This window comes from Oncorhynchus gorbuscha, linkage group LG10, assembly GCF_021184085.1.
Source record: "Oncorhynchus gorbuscha isolate QuinsamMale2020 ecotype Even-year linkage group LG10, OgorEven_v1.0, whole genome shotgun sequence".
NCBI lineage: Eukaryota > Metazoa > Chordata > Actinopteri > Salmoniformes > Salmonidae > Oncorhynchus > Oncorhynchus gorbuscha.
Window position 1 is genome coordinate 38,611,012 of NC_060182.1, and position 23,413 is coordinate 38,634,424.

The 23,413-nt window shown below is 44.4% G+C and overlaps 1 pseudogene; it reads right to left on the bottom strand.

The window, feature by feature from the left end:
- Nucleotides 1-33: 33 nt before the first annotated feature.
- On the bottom strand, nucleotides 34-23,288 carry LOC124046033 (annotated as a pseudogene).
- Nucleotides 23,289-23,413: the final 125 nt, after the last annotated feature.

The following is a 23,413-nucleotide window of genomic DNA, read 5'->3' on the forward strand; positions in this document are numbered from 1 at the left end:
TAACACCACGACGAGTTCCATAGACAATTGTTTTTAAATAAGATTTAGTCCTTTTATAATTTATACTTCACAATAAAACTGAAACAATTAAAATACAACTCTGACCCTCTATATAAAATGACACATTGCTAAAAAATCAAATGATCTATTCATATATTTGTTATAACATTGGAATTATAAATTGTCCTCATGAAGCATATGATTTTTTTTGCGAATGAGAGTTTGGATTTAGCTGTATGTCAAGATCAAGCAGCATTTGTCTGCAGAGGTATAGAGACAATTAACATATCTAACTGTTGCCACGTTAACAGCAGATGAAGTCTGTCCCCTGTTGTTATTTCAGAAAGACATTGGTGCAATGACCTCATCCCATCTCCTATATTATATTTCCATGTCTGACACCTATGAGAATTACCTCATCATTCTTTAGATTTCTTACTGGACTCAATCTCTGTCTCTCTCTCTCTTTTGTCTTTGTTTGTCGTTGTATCTGTCTCTCTTTGTGTCCCTCTCTCTGTCTCTCTCTCATTTTCATAATCATGAACATGAATTCATGCACACTTTCAGAGGAGAGAGAGTAATAACCCACTATGTGATGTTGGTATTGAAGGCTAGCCAGCAGCACACTAGTCACAGTGCTGTTTGTCCTTGCAGAGACACTGTATTTTCCCATTGGCCTGAGCTGCCCAGCTTTGAGGTGTTGGTAGCTAGATGAGTGGCTCGGTTCCAATCTCTATACTAGCATACCACTTGGTATGAAGCAATGTACTAGGCATGTGTATTCTAAGTGGAGTGCTAATACTGGATGGACATTTGAAAATAGTATTTACATGTTATCCACCAGGTAGCTCTGGTATGGATGACCCAACAGTTTCTCCACCTGTGCCTTGGGCACGACCCAACACCTGCCCAGGTGACGTTTCCTCACTGTGTCCTTCAGGGTCTTGTCCTGTAGGGTGATGGGTACGTGAATCGCCCCCCAGCTCAGCACCCCCCTGGACAAGACCCCATCTTTACTAGGCTGGGGCGGTGTGTCACTAGGGTCCTTCACCGGCGTCACACTCATGTCCGCATGCTGGAACTGGCCTGTTGGAAAGAGGGGACAATGAGAGGGCAGTCACTCACAACATATGTATAGTATTTTCCCATAGCCTTTTATACAGCAACACTTTAGGGCCAGGTGTATTTAACAAGTCAAGGAAACTGGTTTAAAGACAACGTACCCAGTAGGCCTTGGGTTGAAGGAGAGAGGCCTTGTCCATCAGTGATATAGAACCCGAGGTGCGCCATCTGCAGGTAGCTGGGCTGTTTGTAGTGGTGGAACAGAACCAGGAAACAAATATCCTTCGCCAGCTCCATCCGACAGCTCTGATGGAAGTCATCTGTGGTGTCCACGGATACCGCCACACCCTGCCTCGTTACAGATCCCTGCAGATTAGTGGGTAGGGTGTCCCGTCCCTCCCCTTCCACCACCACGGCGTCCAATGAGAGTGTGATCACTATGCCACCCAGCCCGCCGCGCCCGCCCATGGCAGCGGAGATGGTTATCTTGTCAAAGTAAGTGCGGGAGCGGTCCTCTACGTCTTGCTTGGACGGAGCCCACATGAGATGGCCGTCCACCGTGATACCTTGAGGGGAAGAGGAAGGCATGGGTTAGCTGTGTGTGTGCGCGCATATGAGTGTGCGTGCCAACTTACAGAATGTAGGTGTTCTTTAATGTGATCCCATTTTAATATACTGTGTGCCTATAAAATGTTATGGTCCTTCTAAAGTAGATTATAGGGCACATTTCTTAAATTCAATGACATGCCACTAATATAAGACTACCGTTCTGGACTTTTGTTTGTGGTAGTCTGTGCTGACTAACCTCTCTCTGGGTCTTCCAGCAGTCTCAGTACGTCGTTGGCCCTGCCGTCCACCGTGAAACACAGATTCTGTTTCAGTTTGGGGAGCTGGACCATAAAATGAGGGTCACCATCAACTAAAATAAAAAACATTGAACATAAAGACAAAGGTGAGAAACATATTTTACAGTTATATGTTACGTTACTGGTTATGTTATGTTACTGGTTAAAGTGTAAGCACCTTACCAGAAGAGGAGAAGACTCTGACAGAACTCAGTCTGGAGGTGGGGCCTGGCACTGGAAGGACAACAGGTACAACTGAGACTGCGTGTTATCTTTCTGAAGCACTGAAACCAATGACAGATCAGAGCCTACTAACATATCTGAAGTACATTGATCTTATGCTAGACTACACAGAAAAACAATGAAATACTTACAAAGATTTGATGCTGATTCATCCCCTGAAAAGATACAAATTCCGAAAGCGTGTTAAATATCTGTATCAACTGAGGGAACGTACAAAGTATCCCTATTGCCAACACAACTAAATAGTTCTACATATTAGTCAACTGTGACTTACAGGAATCATAGTTGAGGTCGTAGTCTTGGTCGTAGGTTGCATCATAATCTAAAAGATCCAATCATATGGTCATCATGAGACACCAGACAGACACAGTAAAAAAATATCCTCTCCCTGAGTTGGTCTGAGGGGCTTTCATCAGAATCTCTATAGGAGGAAACGACAGCTTTGAAGATACAACAACATACATGCTGTTGCAATGAATTGGTTTTTCAATGCAGGGAAGTAAGAGAGGAACTCACCTTTATCCCGGTCCATATCTAAGGTAGAGAGACATGGAGAAAACACAGAATGAGACAGTGATACACTAAAGGACTACTTCATCACTTTTTAACCTCCTACCCATTATCTCTGTATTCAAATACAGCATGTATCCCTTTCAAGAATTATATTTCAGGACATTTGTGCAACAGAGCTGAAACAGAATGATGAAATCTTCTGGTATGGTTGATTCACCTTTTCTATGGATCTGGATGGATGTGGAGACATCTGGTGGAAAGAAGAGGAACATGTCACAATTCAGCCAGAAATGGTGGATTGATAGTGCCGGTGCTGCATTCAGCATTCAATTGTACTAATATTTACAGGTACAAGATATGGACTGTAAGTTCATTACCTGATGCAACACAATTCATATAATATGCAATACTGTTATTTAATTAAAAATGTATCCTTTAAGACGAGTATTATCAACTTTACTTTGCATTGTAGTAGTTGAAGTTACATTACATTACATTTAAGTTCCAAGTGAGATTGACAGAGAGCGAGAAAACCAATCTCATAAATGGTATTGTAGCATCTGTCAACAGACTGTGGGACGCAATGACTAACAAGGAATATTGTTCTGGAGGGCTGGTTTTTGTAATTGATGATTTGGATAAATCACGATATCACAGTGGCTCACATCTTTAAAATTTTGGAAGAGGAGGGGACATTCAGCCCTTACACTTGCAGAGAGAGACAGGGATGGAGCTACCGCCCTACTTACGCCCTTTTCTAAAATATCTACCCTCAGAACTTAATCAAGCACCTGTGAGATTTTAGTTCTGAGTTTCCAAGATTAGTGGAATACCAACCCAGTAGTCCTGCAGCCTCCCACAGTTTAGGCCCGTCTGTGATGCCTGGCATGGGGGCAAATGTGGCAGAGACAAAGGTGGCAATCTGTTCCACATCTGAGACTGAGTCTGTGTTACCTCCCTGTGGAGCTGGAGTAGGGGCGACGGACAGAACACTGTACAGGAATGTGGTAACCTGAGGTGGATGGGCATCAGTGGCAGACATGGTGGCATTCTCTGAAGAGGAGGAGGAGAGGGGTATTCTAACTGGAGGGAGGACTGTTCTAACAGAGATGGGAAGGGGCGTGGCGGGTTTCCAAGGCTGTAGAGCAGGGGTTGGATCGGTTCTGACTGAGGTGGGAGTGGTAGTGGAGGTAGTGGTTTTCACAGTTGTAGGGACTGTAGTCTTAACTGTGGTGGGTGATGTGGTAGGGACGGTCTTTACTATGTTGGGTGGAGGGGTGGTTGTGGTTTTCCCAGGTGCAGGAGCGGCAGCTGTTTTGAACGAGTTGGCCAGGGGGGGTAGAGAATATCCTGGCGGGAGGGGCAGGGGCAGTTTTAGGAGAGCTGGGAGGAGGGGTGGGATTTTTTCCCGAGAGAGGGGCAAGGACGGTTTTGGCGGCACTGGGGCTGGGGGTGCTAGTCTTAGTGGTTTTCTTTGGGGATGGTGGAGCCACTGTTTTTGCTGGGGTGGGTGGGGTGGAGGCCTTTCTGGGTTGAGGTGGAGGTTGGGGATGGGGATGCTTGGTGACAAGAGGGTCTGGCTTAGCTTCGTTACTCCTGGGCTTTTTCACAGGGATGGGGGGAGGCTATTTCGGTGGCAGTAGTGTGGGCAACTGTGGTTGTTGTAGTAGCTCTACTCGTGGTGTTGATGGTGGTAGGCTTGGTGGTGGTTGTGGTGGCGGGTTGAGCTGTCGTAGTTGACGCTGTGGTAGGAATTTCATCTGCATCAGGCTTGACTACAACAAGGGAAGTAACCGGCGTGACAAAGTTGAACTTGAGGGAGAGGTTGGTTGCCTTCTCGCCCAGCAGTTTCTGCATGACCAGGTCGGTGCTGTTCAGTTTGGCCAGCAGCAGCTCTTTGATCGTGAAGTAAGCCCAGAGATGACGTACGAAGCTGGATATCCCACCCATGCCCCCAGGGCAGCCCATGGAGTAAGCTGTCCCATTCTCCTCTCCTTTAGACACCAACACGTCGTTCTCGATCTTCACTTTCTGCTTAGAGTCACTGGCTGTCAGAGACACCTAAGAAGAGAATAGAAGAGAAGCAAGGAGAGGAGAAGGGAAGAGAAAGGAAGAGAGGAGAAGAGAAGGGAAGAGTAATGAAGAGAAGAGAGGAGAGGAGAAGGAAAGAGAAATGAAGAGAAGAGAGTAGAGGAGAAGGGAAGAGAAATGAAGAGAAGAGAGGAGAAGGGAAGAGAAATGAGGAGAAGAGAGGAGAGAAGGGAAGAGAAATGAAGAGAAGAGAGGAGAAGGGAAGAGAAATGAAGAGAAGAGAGGAGAAGATAAATGAAGAAAAGAGAGGAGAGGAGAAGGGAAGAGAAAGGAAGAGAAGAGAGGAGAGGAGAATGGAAGATAAATTAAGAGAAGGGAAGAGAGGAGAAGGGAAGGGAATAGAGAAGAGAAGGGAATAGAGAAGAGAAGAGAAGGGAAGAGAAATTAAGAGAAGAGAAGAGAAGGGAATAGAGAAGAGAAGAGAAGGGAATAGAGAAGAGAAGAGAAGGGAAGAGAAATTAAGAGAAGAGAAGAGAAGGGAATAGAGAAGAGAAGAGAAGAGAAGAGAAGAGAAGAGAAGAGAATAGAGAAGGGAAGATAAATGAAGAGAAGGGAATAGAGAAGGGAAGAGAAATGAAGAGAAGGGAAGAGAAATGAAGAGAAGGGAATAGAGAAGAGAAGAGAAGGGAATAGAGAAGAGAAGAGAAGAGAAGGGAAGATAAATTAAGAGAAGAGAAGAGAAGGGAATAGAAAAGAGAAGAGAAGGGAAGAGAAGAGAAGAGAAGGGAAGAGAAGAGGATAGAGAAGGGAAGAGAAATGAAGAGAAGAGAAGAGAAGGGAAGAGAAATGAAGAGAAGGGAAAAGAGAAGGAAAGAGAAATGAAGAGAAGAGAAGGGAATAGAGAAGGGAAGATAAATGAAGAGAAGAGAATAGAGAAGGGAAGAGAAATGAAGAGAAGAGAAGGGAATAGAGAAGGGAAGAGAAATTAAGACAAGAGGAAACGGGAATAGAGAAAGGAAGAGAAGGGAATAGAGAAGGGAAGAGAAATGAAGAGGAGAAGGGAATAGAGAAGGGAATAGAGAATAGAAGAGAAGGGAATAGAGAAGGGAAGAGAAATGAAGAGAAGAGAAGGGAATAGAGAAGAGAAATGAAGAGAAGAGAAGGGAATGGAGAAGAGAAGAGAAGGAAAGAGAAATGAAGAGAAGAGAAGGGAATAGAGAAGAGAAGAGAAGGGAATAGAGAAGAGAAATGAAGAGAAGAGAAGGGAATAGAGAAGAGAAGGGAATAGAGAAGAGAAGGGAATGGAGAAGAGAAGAGAAGGGAATAGAGAAGAGAAGGGAATAGAGAAGAGAAGAGAAATGAAGAGAAGAGAAGGGAATAGAGAAGAGAAGAGAATAGAGAAGAGAAGGGAATAGAGAAGAGAAGAGAAATGAAGAGAAGGGAATAGAGAAGAGAAATGAAGAGAAGAGAAGGGAATAGAGAAGGGAAGAGAAATGAAGAGAAGAGAAGGGAAGAGAAATGAAGAGAAGCAAATAAAACAAAAGCTTTATCAATATCAATATTTCCCCAAAAATTAAATGTTCCATCAACTCATGGTAAAAACAATGGACAATTACAACATGATGTTATACCAACCCTCAGATTCCTGACCCCTGGCTTGACCTTCCCAGTGACCACCAGCTCTGAGCCCTGGAAGTAGTTAGGGAAGAGGGAGCGGGTGACGTCGAAGGCCTGGTCGTCCAAGTAGGTCAGCTGGATGTCTGACAGTAGCGGGCTGGCTACCTCATCGTAGAATCCCTTCAACTGGAGTGCCGCGTCTGTGTCCTCGTACACCATCCTCGCCATGCCACGGTTGTCCAGTGCCAGGCGCCGCAGCAAGGGGAAGTCGGCGTCGTCTCCGAAGGCTAGGCCAAACAGAGAGGCGGAACCCAGAGCGCTCTTAGCGTTGCTAAGGATAGATTCGCCGGACGTCACGCCGATGGTAGCTTCACCGTCCGTCAAGAAGATGACCAAAGGGACCCGACGGAAGCCACCGGAAGTGGACGAGGAGGAGGCAGAGGGGTTGACCAGTTGGGCGGCTGAGAGGAGGGCCGCGTTGATGTTGGTCCCTGGAGGATGAGAGAGGGAAGGTGGTGTGGAGAAGGGAAGGTGGTGTGGAGAAGGGAAGGTGGCGTGGAGAAGGGAAGGTGGCGTGGAGAAGGGAAGGTGGCGTGGAGAAGGGAAGGTGGTGTGGAGAAGAGAGGGAGGTGTGGAGGAAATGGAGGAGAGAGGATGCAGAAGAGGAGACAGAAGATGGAATACAGACCGTGTTTTAGCGGTCTTGTCAGGTTGCTGCAGATATAATACAATTCGAGCACATCAGACTCAATCCCACTTACATCCCTCAGCGATGATCCTCTTGACAAATTCCTTAGCGTCTCGTACGTTATTCCGCGTGGCCCTCACTGTGCGACCCTTCTTCCAGGTGAGGACCTTGTCTGAGAAGGTGATGATGTTGAAGTGGTCCCCTTCACGAAGATCTCCCAGGATAGTGGACATTGCCTGCTTTGTCTGGTCCACACCAATACAGAGCGAGAAGAGAAATGATCATTTTATTGATATAATGTAGTGTCAATGTTGTCATTCTTGTCTAAATGAATGAGGTGTAGCTGGATGCAATTTGAGAGGGGTAAAACATCTACTGTACCTGTTTGATCTTGGTGCCAATCATGGAGCCACTGACATCAATAACAAAGATGACATCCTTGGGGACCACAGGAAGCCCCCGAGGTGCAAAGTAGTGGGCAAAGTATCCATCAAACACCTGAGGCAGGCCAACAGAAGAGAAGAATCCCTCATTGGATTAGATGATTGCCTCGCTAGATACCGTCTTTGTACAGTATTTGTTGTGTAAGAGTTTGGGCCTACACAGTGTGGAGTGCTTGCGCGTATGTGTGTTTTGTGCGCTGACCTGGATGTCTCCCATGAGGTCACTGAGCTCTACATCGTACTGGATGATGTAGTCAGCGTTGAGTCCCTTCGAGGTGACACTGCTCTGCTGCTGCAGGCTGGGGTTGTAATGAACACGGGCACAACAAGGGTTCTGCTGGATCTCAGTGGAGGCTGGGGCTTCTGTCTCACCTGGATGGGAGAGGAAGACCAGAGAACACCCATGTCAATGTGCATGTTTGAGGTGTACTACATGTACATTGCATCCTACTATACAATACCTACTCATCACTGTGATCCAGATGAGTGATCATGCAACTTGCCTTGTTCAAACTGATCCCCTCAAACACGCTGCTTGTGTCAAAACTAACACTGCTTACTTACTTTGACGATAAACAATAACTGCTGCCTTTTCCTATGTTACCTGTGACAGTGTTGGAGAGCCGTCGGCTGGACTTCAGCGGGAGGGCCTTGACGAAGCGGAGTCCCGTCCTCTCTGCTATGCTGACATCCAGGGTGAAATTAGTGACCAGTCCTCCAGGCCTCAGGCCCAGGATCAGTTCATAGCGACCCAGCCTGCGGGGCAGCAGCTCCTCGTAGGACAGCGAGAAGGAAATCCGGCTCCCTGAGGGAACACTCACCGCCATGCGGAACTTCTCGATCTCCCTCTCCCTGAGATGAAGACACAGCAAGAGAGAGGTATTGGAGTGGTGGCGGTGGTAACTGGTGAAAGAATGACTTGGAAAACTGTGGTGAAATGGAAAGAATTTGAAGCAGGCAAGTACAACTGATCTGAGTAGAAGTGCTAAAAGATTTAAATGAGTGTGGTGGGTGACGGGTGTCCATACGTCTACAATACAGATGCGTTGTTGTACTTTTCCCCCAGATAAAACAAAGAAATCCGAAATAAAACACATATCAAAGATGGATTGTGGTATGAAATACTTTCTCAGACTGACTTGGTGGCAACGAGTCCAGCTGTTTTTCCTTGCTTCTTGGCTGCGTCATAGATCTTCCTGGCCACACCCCTCTCCTTCACCTGGGCGATGTGCACTTTGCCATTGGAGGTGCTGGGGGCAGAGGGAAGGATGAGGTAACACGTGTAACTCGCAATGGTCAGACTATGTTAAGGAACATGCATTGGCCTCATGGACGGTAAATATCTAGGTTTATTTGCGGTAAACAAACCTTCCTTGACGGCAACTAACTTACACTATTAGTCACACGTTACAAGGCAACAGAGTACTTCACCGCATTTGTGTTAGATGGAGGACAAACGTGTATCGTGCTGGTTCACAAATTAAGTTCAAAAACATGCTAGAGAGGAAAGGTAGGGTGAAGGGAAGGGTGAGAGGGGGGAGTCATTCCCCTCTGAAAATATGAGCTCTGTGAGCTCTGGTCAATGATTTGGTTGGGAAATGGTTCGGTGTAGGTTCCGCGGAGGCCATGAAAGGGTCTCAGGACATTATAATATCTCTTTTCAGTAACAATTTCTGTATCCCAAATGACACCCTATTCCATATAGTAGACTACTTTTGACCTGACCGTTATGTGTTTGGATAGGAGACGCACCCATGATAACTGAAAAATGCCCCCTCTGTGGCCCCTGGAACCTACTCCATACCCAACCAAACTGGACCAGAGCTCACACACCCTAATCCAAACCATACAGTTCCTAAATTCTCACCGCCTTTCTGTCATCATGTGATGAAGTGCTAAAATAAGGTCATGTCCTTTGAAAAAAATATATTTAAATAAAAACCAACAGGGACCAACCAAAATAAATCTCCAGCCTTGAAGCAGGTCTTGTTCCGGACACAGAGCAGAAGGAAATGGTGGGTTTAGCAGGGTGGAAAATAGAGGGGCCTGTATGTATGTGTGGCTGAGAGGGAGTGGGAACTGGGAACGGCTGCACATGAGTGACCTACACACAGAACACAAGGCCCCTCAGTCCCACGTTGTGAAACGCCACTGAACTAAAGAAACACAGTCACCACAGTTATTTTCCTTCTGGGTTAATTGGTGAAGTGTCGTGTGTGTGTGTTCCAGCTTTCACAGAACGTTCTGAAAAACCAAAAGTTTATTAGAGCTTGGTGAGAGCGTGGTTGTCCTATGCTAATGATCCAGATAGTCAACTAGTCTAAAGAAGGCCAGTTTTATTGCTTCTTTAATCAGGACAATAGTTTTCAGCTGTGCTAACATAATTGCAAAAGGGTTTTCTAATGTTCTATTAGCCTTTTAAAATTATAAACTTGGATTAGCTAACACAACGTGCCATTGGAACACTGGAGTGTTGGTTGCTGATAATGCGCCTCTGTACCCCTATGTAGGTATTCCAGCTACAATAGTCATTTACAACATTAACAATGTCTACACTGTATTTCTGATCAAACCCTAACCCTAAGTGACCCCAAACTTTTGAACGGTAGTGTACATTCCCACAACTTCCAAGGATGTGTGTGTGTGTGTGTGTGTGTGTGTGTGTGTGTGTGTGTGTGTGTGTGTGTGTGTGTGTGTGTGTGTGTGTGTGTGTGTGTGTGTGTGTGTGTGTGTGTGTGTGTGTGTGTGTGTGTGTGTGTGTGTGTGTGTGCTCGTACGTGTGACAGAGAAAGATGTGTGTTATTAAATGCATGCATCAGAGAGTTAGTCCGCATGTAAAACTGTCTATTTTCAAGAGTTTACATCCCCCATTTGATTACATGTAAATGGATATGTGTGTTGGCTATGTGTGTCAGTATGTGTTTGCATGTGTGTGCGTGCAGGTCTGCGTAGCATGTGTACCTTGGCTTGTTTATATATACCTTGGTAAACTTCGCAGGTGAGGGGGGGGGGGGCACAGGGCATGCTTCTGTCATTTTCTCTACTAACTTTTTTACATATTTACAAAGCATGGTATTCATCTGCTTTTAAGATCCCCCAGACTCCTCCCTCTTCTGACCCAAACCCAACCCCAGGCTCCTCGTTGGGTCTTTAATGTTGACTTATTTATCTTGTTTATATTTAGCATTTTTTAAAGGAGAGTGGCAGAGTGGTTTCCAGCCTTCTTAGTAGTCAAATTATATGTCTCCCCTCCACACCGAACGGAATGTCAGTTCCTGACATAATTCCTCTGAAATTTTTATTTTGGGGAGTATGTCCGGAAACCGCAGACCTCACTGGCATTTGGGATTTATTTTGTTTATTTACTACCAAGCTTTACCCTCCTTTTAATTAAAAAAAAATCTAGGACCTCTTATCTTATACTTTACCCCCCTTCACAGACCAAAATAAATTTTTGACCCTGAAGAATATTAGCCATTCTGTGCCATTCTGTTTGTGCTATTATGCCAACTCCTTGTCACTCATCGTCAAGCAGCAAGAGTTGGCAACAGCGAAGAAACTGGCGCCCAGGATAGAGGGATTACATCATTCCAAGGGAAGGAACAATTAATTTGATTATAGGCCCACTTCCTGGGATGAAGTGACTAAAAGAAAAATAGAGGTGAGAGAGAGAGAGAGAGAGAGAGAGAGAGAGAGAGAGAGAGAGAGAGAGAGAGAGAGAGAGAGAGAGAGAGAGAGAGAGAGAGAGAGAGAGAGAGAGAGAGAGAGAGAGAGAGAGAGAGAGAGAGAGAGAGAGAGTGAGAACTAGCTGGCTGGTTCTCACTCATAGCCTCTCCTGCTGCCTGTGAGCTTGTGTGAGTGAGGGGTACAAAAAACAACATTTCCTCCTCTTGGGATAATAAAGTAAACTTCACTTGACTTAAAGTGTGTGACTGACTCACATTGTGAAGTTGGAGATGAATGCTGCTGAGGGCAGGTCCACCTCAAAGGCTGCCTCCTTGGTGACAGCTAGCTGGTTCCACACAGAGCTCTGGATGGTGGTGTGGGAGTAGCGAGACATGACAGAACACCTCACATGGTAGTCTGTCACCTTCAGCTGGGAACAGATGAATCCAGAAAACAGTCATCAAAGAACATTCACATTTGATCTGATGAAATCGTTATATGGCTACCCAAGTACAAAGCCAATAGCGACCTCAACAATAGGTTTGGACCTCTCGGTGTAATTGCTAAGGTGTTTGACTGACAGTTGCAGAGACGCAGGTTTGAGTACTGATGGGGATCTTTTGTGAATGAAAACCCAAGTATTACCAGGCTTTTTTTAACCAGACTTCAGTGCCTTGACAAGTTTAGACAAATGTTACAAAGCCACAGTCTGCAAGATATCCCTCCCACCCCGTTGTTTACTTGGATAATTCTGGGCCCTGCTGGGACCAATCTGGTCAGCTGGGCCACATTACTGCCAGGTCGGGACACAGCCAGACCTGAGCTACTGAGAGACTAACAGACTGGTTTCTAGATACTTACCAGTATCAAAGACAGTGGACAAGCTTTCTGATACAACGGACACCGAATGCTTGATGATCTACAATCTATCATTGGCAACATTCAAAGCATCAAATAAAATGATGGCTCCACTGAGATACAGTACTACTGTAGGGTTTCTCATTCTGTGTGGCACACAGGTTGAAAATACAGATTGCAATGAAAGTGATAGCTAGATCTACACTCACAGCATGATTTCCTCATAACCTAAAACTGGCATGTTTGATCATCATGTTTCTATCCAGATGTCATCAATGATGTCATTAAAGTCCCAGGATTGGCTTATTTCAAAGGGCTTAATGTGAAGCGTTTCTTGTATTGCTAGTAAAACAATGTAGGCTTGTCTTCTCCCTTATGGGTATACAACTGGCAAAAAATCATCTCTAGCACACATGGAGGTTAATGTCAAATCAAATCATATTAGTCGCATGTGCTGAATACAACAGGTGTAGACCTTACTGTGAAATCCTTACTTACGAGCCCCTAACCAACAATGCAGTTTAAAAAAAATACAGATACGAATAAGAAATACAAGTAACAAGCAATTAAAGAGCAGCAGTAAAATAACAATAGATAGAGTATATACAAAGGGGTACCGGTACAGAGTCAGTGTGTGGGGGCACCGGTTAGTTGAGATAATATGTACATGTAGGTAGAGTTATTAAAGTGACAATGCATAGATGATAACAACAGAGAGTAGCAGCGGTGTAAAAGAGGTTTGAGTGAGGGGGGGGGGGGGGGGGGGGCAATGCAAATAGTCTGGGTAGCCATTTGATTAGATGTTCAGGAGTCTTATGGCTTGGGGGTAGAAGCTGTTTAGAAGCCTCTTGGACCTAGACTTGGCTCTCCGGTACCGCTTGATGTGCGGTAGCAGAGAGAACTAGGGCGTTCCTCTGACACCGGGTGTTCCTCTGACACGGCCTGGAGGAGATGTCCTGGATGGCAGGAAGCTTGGCCCCAGTGATGTACTGGGCCGTTCGCACTACCCCCTGTAGTGCCTTGTGGTCGGAGGCTGAGCAGTTGCCATACCAGGCAGTGATGCAACCAGTCAGGATGCTCTCAATGGTGCAGCTGTAGAACCTTTTGAGGATCTGAGGACCCATGTGAAATCTTTTCAGTCTCCTGAGGGGGAATAGGTTTTGTCGTGACCTCCTCACGACTGTCTTGGTGTGCTTGGACCATGTTAGTTTGTTGGTGATGTGGACATCAAGAAACTTGAAGCTCTCAACCTGCTCCACTGCAGCCCCGTCGATGGAAATGGGGGCGTGCTTGGTCCTATTTTTCCTGTAGTCCACAATCATCTCCTTTGTCTTGATCACGTTGAGGGAGAGGTTGTTGTCCTGGCACCACACGGCCAGGTCTCTGACCTCCTCCCTATAGGCTGTCTCATCGTTGTCGGTGATCAGGCCAACCACGGTTGTGTCATTGGCAAACTTAATGATGGTGTTGGAGTCGTGACTGGCCGTGCAGTCATGAGCGAACAGGGAGTACAGGAGGGGACTGAGCACGTACCCCTGGGGAGCCCCGTTTTGAGGATCAGCGTGGTGGATATGTTGTTACCTACCCTTACCACCTGGGGGCGACCCGTCAGGAAGTCCAGGATCCAGTTGCAAAGGGAGGTGTTTGGTCCCAGGGTCCTTAGCTTATTGATTAGCTTTGAGGGCACTATGGTGTTGAATGCTAAGCTGTAGTCAATGAATAGCATTCTCACATAGGTGTTACTTTTGTCCAGGTGGGAAAGGGCAGTGTTGAGTGCAATAGAGATTGCATCATCTGTGGATCTGTTGGGGCGGTATGCAAATTGGAGTGGGTCTATGGTTTCTGGGATAATGGTGTTGATGTGAGCCATGACCAGCCTTTCAAAGCACTTCATGGCTACAGATGTGAGTGCTACGGGTCAGTAGTCATTTAGGCAGGTTACCTTAGTGTTCTTGGGCACAGGCACCATGGTGCCTATTTAAAACATGTTGGTATTACAGACTCAGTCATGGAGAGGTTGAAAATGTCAGTGAAGACACTAACCAGTTGGTCAGCGCATGCTCGCAGTTCACGTCCTGGTAATCCGTTTGGCCCTGCGGCCTTGTGAATGTTGACCTGTTCAAAGGTCTTACTCAGATCAGCTGCGGAGAGCGTAATCACACAGTCTTCCAGAACAGCTAGTGCTCTCATACAAATTTCAGTGTTATTTGCCTCGAAGTGAGCATAGAAGTACAGTTGATGTCGGAAGTTTACATACACTTAGGTTGGAGTCATTGGAGTCAACCCCTCCAAAAATTATTTGTTAACAAACTACAGTTTTGGCAAGTCGGTTAGGACATCTACTTTGTGCATGACACAAGTTATTTTTCCAACAATTGTTTACAGACAGATTATTTCACTTATAATTCACTGTATCACAATTCCAGTGGGTCAGAAGTTTACTTTCAGTAAGTTGACTGTGCCTTTAAACAGCTTGGAAAATTCCAGAAAATTATGTCATGGCTTTAGAATCTTTTGATAGGCTAATTGACATCATTTGAGTCACTTGGAGGTGTACCTGTGCCTCTTCGCTTGACCTCATGGGAAAATCAAAAGAAATCAACCAAGACCTCCGGAAGAAAAATGTAGACCTCCACAAGTCTGGTTCATCATTTGGAGCAATTTCCAAATGCCTGAAGGTACCATGTTCATCTGTACAAACAATATGCAAGTATAAACACCATGGGACCACGCAGCCGTCATACCGCTCAGGAAGGAGACGCGTTCTGTCTCCTAGAGATGAACGTACTTTGGTCCGAAAAGTGCAAAACAATCCCAAAACAACAGCAAAGGACCTTGTGAAGATGCTGGAGGAAACAGGTACAAAAGTATCTATATCCACAGTAAAACAAGTCCTATATCGACATAACCTGAAAGGCCGCTCAGCAAGGAAGATGCCACTGCTCCGAAATCGCCATAAAAAAGCCAGACTACGGTTTGCAACTGCACATGGGGACAAAGATCGTACTTTTTGGAGAAATGTCCACTGGTCTAATGAAATAAAAATATAAGAGACTGCTCTTCTCTGTATCACGGAGGCGCTCCGCACTGCTAAAGCTAACTCTCTCTCCTCTGCTCTCATCCTTCTAGACCTATCGGCTGCCTTCAATACTGTGAACCATCAGATCCTCCTCTCCACCCTCTCCGAGTTGGGCATCTCCGGCGCGGCCCACGCTTGGATTGCGTCCTACCTGACAGGTCGCTCCTACCAGGTGGCGTGGCGAGAATCTGTCTCCTCACCACGCGCTCTCACCACTGGTGTCCCCCAGGGCTCTGTTTTAGGCCCTCTCCTATTCTCGCTATACACCAAGTCACTTGGCTCTGTCATAACCTCACATGGTCTCTCCCATCATTGCTATGCAGACGACACACAATTAATCTTCTCCTTTCCCCCTTCTGATGACCAGGTGGCGAATCGCATCTCTGCATGTCTGGCAGACATATCAGTGTGGATGACGGATCACCACCTCAAGCTGAACCTCGGCAAGACGGAGCTGCTCTTCCTCCCGGTGAAGGACTGCCCGTTCCATGATCTCGCCATCACGGTTGACAACTCCATTGTGTCCTCCTCCCAGAGCGCTAAGAACCTTGGCGTGATCCTGGACAACACCCTGTCGTTCTCAACTAACATCAAGGCGGTGGCCCGTTCCTGTAGGTTCATGCTCTACAACATCCGCAGAGTACGACCCTGCCTCACACAGGAAGCGGCGCAGGTCCTAATCCAGGCACTTGTCATCTCCCGTCTGGATTACTGCAACTCGCTGTTGGCTGGGCTCCCTGCCTGTGCCATTAAACCCCTACAACTCATCCAGAACGCCGCAGCCCGTCTGGTGTTCAACCTTCCCAAGTTCTCTCACGTCACCCCGCTCCTCCGCTCTCTCCACTGGCTTCCAGTTGAAGCTCGCATCCGCTACAAGACCATGGTGCTTGCCTACGGAGCTGTGAGGGGAACGGCACCTCAGTACCTCCAGGCTCTGATCAGGCCCTACACCCAAACAAGGGCACTGCGTTCATCCACCTCTGGCCTGCTCGCCTCCCTACCACTGAGGAAGTACAGTTCCCGCTCAGCCCAGTCAAAACTGTTCGCTGCTCTGGCCCCCCAATGGTGGAACAAACTCCCTCACGACGCCAGGACAGCGGAGTCAATCACCACCTTCCGGAGACACCTGAAACCCCACCTCTTTAAGGAATACCTAGGATAGGATAAAGTAATCCTTCTCACCCCCCTTAAAAGATTTAGATGCACTATTGTAAAGTGGCTGTTCCACTGGATGTCATAAGGTGAATGCACCAATTTGTAAGTCGCTCTGGATAAGAGCGTCTGCTAAATGACTTAAATGTAAATGTATAACTGTTTGGCCATAAAAACATTGTTATGTTTGGAGTAAAAAGGGGGAGACTTGCAAGCCAAAGAACACCATCCCAACCGTGAAGCACGGGGGTGGCAGCATCATGTTGTGGGGGTGCTTTGCTGCAGGAGGGACTGGTGCACTTCACAAAATAGATGGCATCATGAGGTAGGAAAATTATGTGGATATATTGAAGCAACATCTCAAGACATCAGTCAGGAAGTTAAAGCTTAGTCACAAATGGGTCTTCCAAATGGACAATAACCCCAAGCATACTTCCAAAGTTGTGGCAAAATGGCTTAAGGACAACAAAGTCAAGGTATTGGAATGGCCATCACAAAGCCCTGACCTCAATCCTATAGAACATTTGTGGGCAGAACTGAAAAAGTGTGTGCGAGCATGGAGGCCTACAAACCTGACTCAGTTGCACCAGCTCTGTCATGTGGAATGGGTCAAAATTCACCCAACTTATTATGGGAAGCTTGTGGAAGGCTACCCGAAACATTTGACCTAAGTTAAACAATTTAAAGGCAATGGTACCACATACTAATTGAGTGTATGTAAACTTCTGATCCACTGGGAATGTGATGAAAGAAATCAAAGCTGAAATAAATCATTCTCTCTAGTACTATTCTGACATTTCACATTCTTAAAATGAAGTGGTGATCCTAACTGTCCTAAGACAGGAATTTTCACTAGGATTAAATGTAAGGAATTGTGAAAAACTGAGTTTAAATGTACTTGGCTAAGGTATATGTAAACATCCGTCTTCAACTGTAGCTCCTCTGGTAGGCTTGTGTCACTGGGCAGCTCTCGGCTGTGCTTCCCTTTGTAGTTTGTAGTCTGTAATGGTTTACAAGCCCTGCCACATCGACGAGCATCAGATCCGGTGTAGTACAATTCTATCTTAGTCCTGTATTGACGCTTTGCCTGTATGATGGTTCGTCGGAGGGCATAGCGGGATTTCTTGTAAGCTTAAAAGTGGCAGCTCTAGCCTTTAGCTTAGTGCAGATGTTGCCTGTAATCCATGGCTTCTGGTTGGGGTATGTACATACGGTCTCTGTGGGGACGACGTCATCGATGCACTTATTAATGAAGTCAATGACTGATATGGTGTACTCCTCAATGCCATCAGAGGAATCCCAGAACATATTCCAGTCTGTGCTAGAAAAACAGTCCTGTAGCTTAGCATCTGCTTCATCTGACCACTTTTTCATTGATCTAGTCACTGGTGCTTCCTGCTTTAATTTTTGCTTGTAAGGAGGAATCAGCAGGATAGAATTCTGGTCAGATTTGCCAAATGGAGGGCGAGGGAGAGCTTTGTATGCGTCTCTGTGTGTGGAGTAAAGGTGGTCCATAGTTTTTTTGCCTATGGTTGCACATTTAAAATGCTGATAGAAATTTGGTAAAACGAATTAGCATTTTCTTGTTTGCTTATGGCGGAATACAGCTCATTCAATTCTGTCTTAGTGCCAGCCTCCGTCTGCTGCGGAATAGTCACCACCACACATATTGATATGATTTAGAAGGGGATCAATGTTCAGTGAATGCTATCCAATATTATCACAGCCCGTCTACACAGGCAGTTGTTGCGTGTGTGCGAAGATATCTTACTGGTCTCGGTAATGATACATTCCACTGGGACTTTCCATGAAGCTCATACTCACCAAAGGTTTTGCTGGTTTGCTCTGGCGTCTCACTCTCTGGGGAGAAAAACAATACAGAGAAAGTTAATAAAAGTGTAATGAATCCTAACTATAGGGTTGAGCACAGCAGAGCTGTAGCGTTTGAGCGCAGCAGAGCTATAGGGTTTGAGCGCAGCAGAGTTACGGGGTTTGAGTGCAGCAGAGTTACGGGGTTTGAGTGCAGCAGAGTTACGGGGTTTGAGTGCAGCAGAGTTACGGGGTTTGAGTGCAGCAGAGCTATAGGGTTTGGGCGCAGCAGAGTTACGGGGTTTGAGTGCAGCAGAGCTGTAGCGTTTGAGCGCAGCAGAGTTATAGGGTTTGAGCGCAGCAGAGTTACGGGGTTTGAGTGCAGCAGAGCTATAGGGTTTGGGCGCAGCAGAGTTATAGGGTTTGAGTGCAGCAGAGTTACGGGGTTTGAGTGCAGCAGAGCTATAGGGTTTGGGCGCAGCAGATCTATAGGGTTTGAGCGGAGCAGAGTTACGGGGTTTGAGTGCAGCAGAGCTATAGGGTTTGAGCGCAGCAAGCGCAGCATAGCAATAGGGTTTGAGAGCAGCAGATCTATAGGGTTTGAGCACAGCAGAGCTATAGGGTTTGAGCGCAGCAGAGCTATAGAGTTTGAGCGCAGCAGAGCAGAATACAAGGTTGTAGTTTGTTATGTACACACCAGGGTCCTGACAGTAAAATATTGCTGGACTCCTGTAGTTTGGAAACATTTTAATTAAAACAAGCCTTTTGAACATTGTGCAAAGCTTAAAGGCTTTAAAGTCCAATGCAGCTGTTTTTATCTCAAAATCAAATCATTTCTGAGTAACAATTAGGTACCTTAATGTGATTGTTTTTTTTAAATGGTCAAAAATTAACAAAAATAGTATCTAAGCAAAAAGTAATTTCTCAAGCAAGAATTTTGCTCGGACTACCTGGGAGTGGTCTGAGTATGGAGGGAAAAACTGAAAACTGGCTGTTATTGGCAGAGAGGTTTGGAACTCTCTTTCTTATTGGTTTATTAACTAATTTACCACCTGGTTATGTCACCAGGCAGGCTAAAACTCTATCCCACCGAAACAGGCTGAAATTTTAGGCGGTCTTTTCAAACAGCTCTTGCACAAAGATGGCATCATCATTTTTACAATTTAACAGTATTATTCCAACCTCATAGTGTGGAAATATATATAAAACACAGGTAATTGACGTTGATGACTGCCCTGGCCCTTTAATAGATGTATAACAGCTTTATAGCAGTGATTTAAGATCATACAGTTCCCCTAACGCCATAGTAGAGGGTTGAAAAGTATTGCGTTAAAGTAGATTTAGGGTATATTGTTCATTCAAAGACTTTCAACACACCACACCATTATTATGTAATTTAACCTTCCACCCAATTCTGTCTACCCACATTTGTACTACTGTATTCTGGAAAGATTATGATTTAAAATGTAGTACATTTTGGTCATTATCTAATATAAGAAATTGTATTTAAGCGGGCAACTTGTCTTGGAAAAGTAACAAAATACTACCAAGTACTGTAGTTAGTTTACAAAATCCCCTCCTTTTAAATGAATCTCCAGGATCTATGTGTGGGGTTGGGTCAATATTTCTGTGTCAAAATAGGCTGAATCAAAGCTATTCATGAATGAAGGGGGGACTGGAAATAAATGCTGTCACTGTACACAGAGGGATAGTGAGGTGCACAGTGCACAGGCTCAGTTTCAAATGTTCCTTTTGCTCACAAATCACTGCTGTGTCAATCCATTATCACATATCCTGGAGATACAACGCAAACAAATAACATTAGAGGGTGACTGCACTTCTTGATTTAGCCTCATTTTGAAGATTGCCCGTTAAGAAATGCAAGCGGCCATGACTAAAGCCAAAATGAGAGTTATCTTGGGGCTGTGGTTTGATGTGTTTGTGTTATGTTCGCATATCGTACACTGGCAGGTACTGTTGTTTGTCCCTCCTGAGTCACCGTAGCAACAACATAGCTACTTCCTCAAAATAATCACTTCCTTAAAATAGCCAGAATAAGAAAATCTGTGATTCATTTTGATGTTTTTGCCAATTTTACATCTACTGTAGCTAAGGTATTTGGTGCAGTATTCCTCAAGTTAAAGAATGTGCATGAAAAACTAGTCAGTGCACTGCGTACAGTTGAGTGAGTAAAGTCTGGCTGCTCTAGCAATCACCGTCACAAAGCCACACCAGCCCCATTCGAGTTAGTTCTGAGCAAGAAAGTGTAAGCTATATAGAAATAATGACTTTAAAATTGAAAAATTATTCAACTAAATAATGACTTATAACATCCTAATCAAAGGTGTAGATTTCATCTCACAAAGGGAGAAATTTCAGTGCCCACAAAAACTGCATTTGAATTCAACATTCTTCCTTCTGTATCCTCTATGAAGTGCAGGACACGTTAAAAGGGAGTGTGACAAAATGTTTTATTTGGCCCCCATAAGAATATAGTTTTATAGCCCTGTCATAGCCCTTCTAAGGATAGCTTTTCCACTTCCTATTTAATCTTGTTCTTGTGACTGACTGGGTTTGAACCCGGATCTCCTGCATGTCACAAAACTATTAGTCTACTTAGCTCAAGCCCATAGGGATGAGTTCAGGAAGCTAACACAAGTCTTCAAGTCTCCAGCAAGGTTACTCATCAAAAAAGCGTGGACCTCGGTTACATTTCACCCCCTTTTGACTCACATTCACTCCTTGAAGGAGTGATCTCCTTGACCCAGAATCGCCCAGAATGCACTGCGCGGCCCATTGACGACACTGTAATGGAAAACTGTAATGTATACGGTAATTGTAGGTGTCATCAACAGTATAAAAAATAAAAAATAAAAAAAACTCTGAAACGTTTTACTGCAGCATACTATACATTATGGTCATTGTGGGAAAATTGCTGTATTTCGACCCCACAGGTTGTACCATACCGTATCTTGGGAGCGCCAAAAACCTTTTCATCATTAGTGGGTGCATGGCATTGTTGTTTCTGAAGCATTAACATATTTTGAGGCGTGTCTTGTAAGAGGCTCTATTTGTTGCACCCGTAAGTGAAAGCCTGTACTTGAACCGAGAATCTCTAGTGGCACAGCTAGCACTGTGATGCAGTGCCTTAAACCACTGCGCCACTCGGGAGCCCGGAGGCAGCTAGTCTTAAAACTGAAATGGTTCAGCATTTTGCCATGTCCTTTTGGTCTGTTTTTCCTGTAGTTGCTGCCAGTTTGGAAGCTTTTGTTAAGGCCTCTAGAAGTGACAGTAATATAAAACCCTAAATATGAATTAATACTGTAATGTGTAAACACTTTACCTAGCAGCCAACCTGCTTGCACCAATCCCTTGTAATTACAGTAACACACTGTGAAATACAAACTCTACACTGAATTAATATCATCCATTCATTCAAACTATGGTAGCATTGACTTTTATCAGTATAATACAGTCAATTCTACGATATTGTGCTGTATGTCAGTACACAGTACATAATTTGATACCATATACTGTATATTACAGAATGTATACTGTAATATTAAATACGTAATTTTACTTGTCACCGAGCTGCCTGTAAATTACAGTCAAATTCATGGTAAACCCTGTGGACCCATGGGTAACGTATAATGGCAGTAAATACGATTCAAATTGAGTTTCCCCATGTAAAGTCGTAATCTATACCCAACCCTCCAGTAAATCCTAAGGAATTTACAAAATGCCGTTTTGGATGATCAAAAGTATGCTATTTACACTTTGTAGTGAATTTTGACTCTAGGCTATTAATCTTTCTGACTCATATCGACGCCACAAAAATCGATTAAAACCAGAGAAGTTGGTTCGAAGCGGCAGTTGATCTTTATTAAAGAGAGGAGCACCTTTCAATGTGCAGGGCTTCATTCTGAAGTGAACATTTTTTTCTAGATTTTTTTGGGTAATTGAAACTTTATTTTTAATTCATGTAAATGTAGACTTTACTGTATAGTGTAGGCTATATCATGTGTTTGTTTCCAATGCGTAATTGTATTCACATCTGCCATCCATCCTATAGTAACGTGCAGTCCTGTACATGTTCTATATAGTTTACCCCTCACTTGAGTGCAACAAATACATATTGCGTGCAAAATTGAATGTAGCCTTGTATGAGGAATACATTTTTCGTTGAACTGGGAAAAAATGTTATTTTTTAAAATTAAACATGATTTTGTGAGGCTGTCATGAGTATGTTATATTTTTCCAAGAGTTTCCGATATTACTCGTCCCAATAGGAAGATAAAATCATTCGCACCTGTATTGGTATTTCTTTTGCTCCCAGGCGTGCTCCGTATTCCTCTGAAAATCCCCTCTGCACTGAGATTACGAAGAAAAATAAAACACACAGGATTTTTAAATCCACTGTCCCCATGTTCATTATACTTTTTAGTCTCCCGAGATGAAAAACGTTATGTTGCCAGTGGTCTCAAGTTGCCAGTCAGTGAGAGAGATCCAGTGCAGGTACGCAGGACGAGGTAGGACAAACCTCACATTTTCCTAGTTCTTTTTCAAGAGGCAGTCGACTCGTTCATCTCCCTCCCCTTTATTTTAATACATTTGAAACCTCGTATATAATAACAGAAAATACATTTATATAATACATACATATAATACAATTATAATTTATATCTGACAGACAGATAATCAGATGAACATTTTAAAGAATATCAGTGCGTGCAGAATTAGCAGGAGTTGAGTCCCTGTGAGTTCAATAGGGTAGCCCTCCTTACGTGTACATACTGGACATTTCGCGGACTGTTGCCATCGGTTAGTGAGCATGAAGAGAAATGACGAATTATTCATCAATGAATGTCGACAATTTGAAAGAAAAACATTCCAATCTCTCTTTGCTGTCGCCCCTTTCTCATTTCCAAAATGGGACCGTATAATATATAGGATATCCCACCCCTGACATACAAATGAGACATATGAGAAAAACAACTCTTTACCATTTGACTAAATTATATTCCATCATAGGCTACCCCACTCGTTCTTGAATAGTCAGAATATAACATCTCAAGTGTGACCCTATAAATTATAGCTTCAATTATCTGCAAAACAGATCTCTAAAATTGGTTATGCAATTTATTTTAATTAGACTATTTCACCAATCTAGTTCCAGTCAGTCAGTTTAATAAGCTCGTTGTCTTAACAATTGCGCTATTTTATACGTTTGTCACAGATATACTTATTGTCAACATGTTGACTCAAAAATATGTGACCAGTACAGTGTTGCACATCTAGCCAAGCCAAAGGACCCTGCAGAAAAGTTGAATTGCAACCAGCATTGTGTTTGTTTGGGCGCTGTGTCTAGGGTTCTGACACCTAGCTACCACATAAGTATCATCAATAA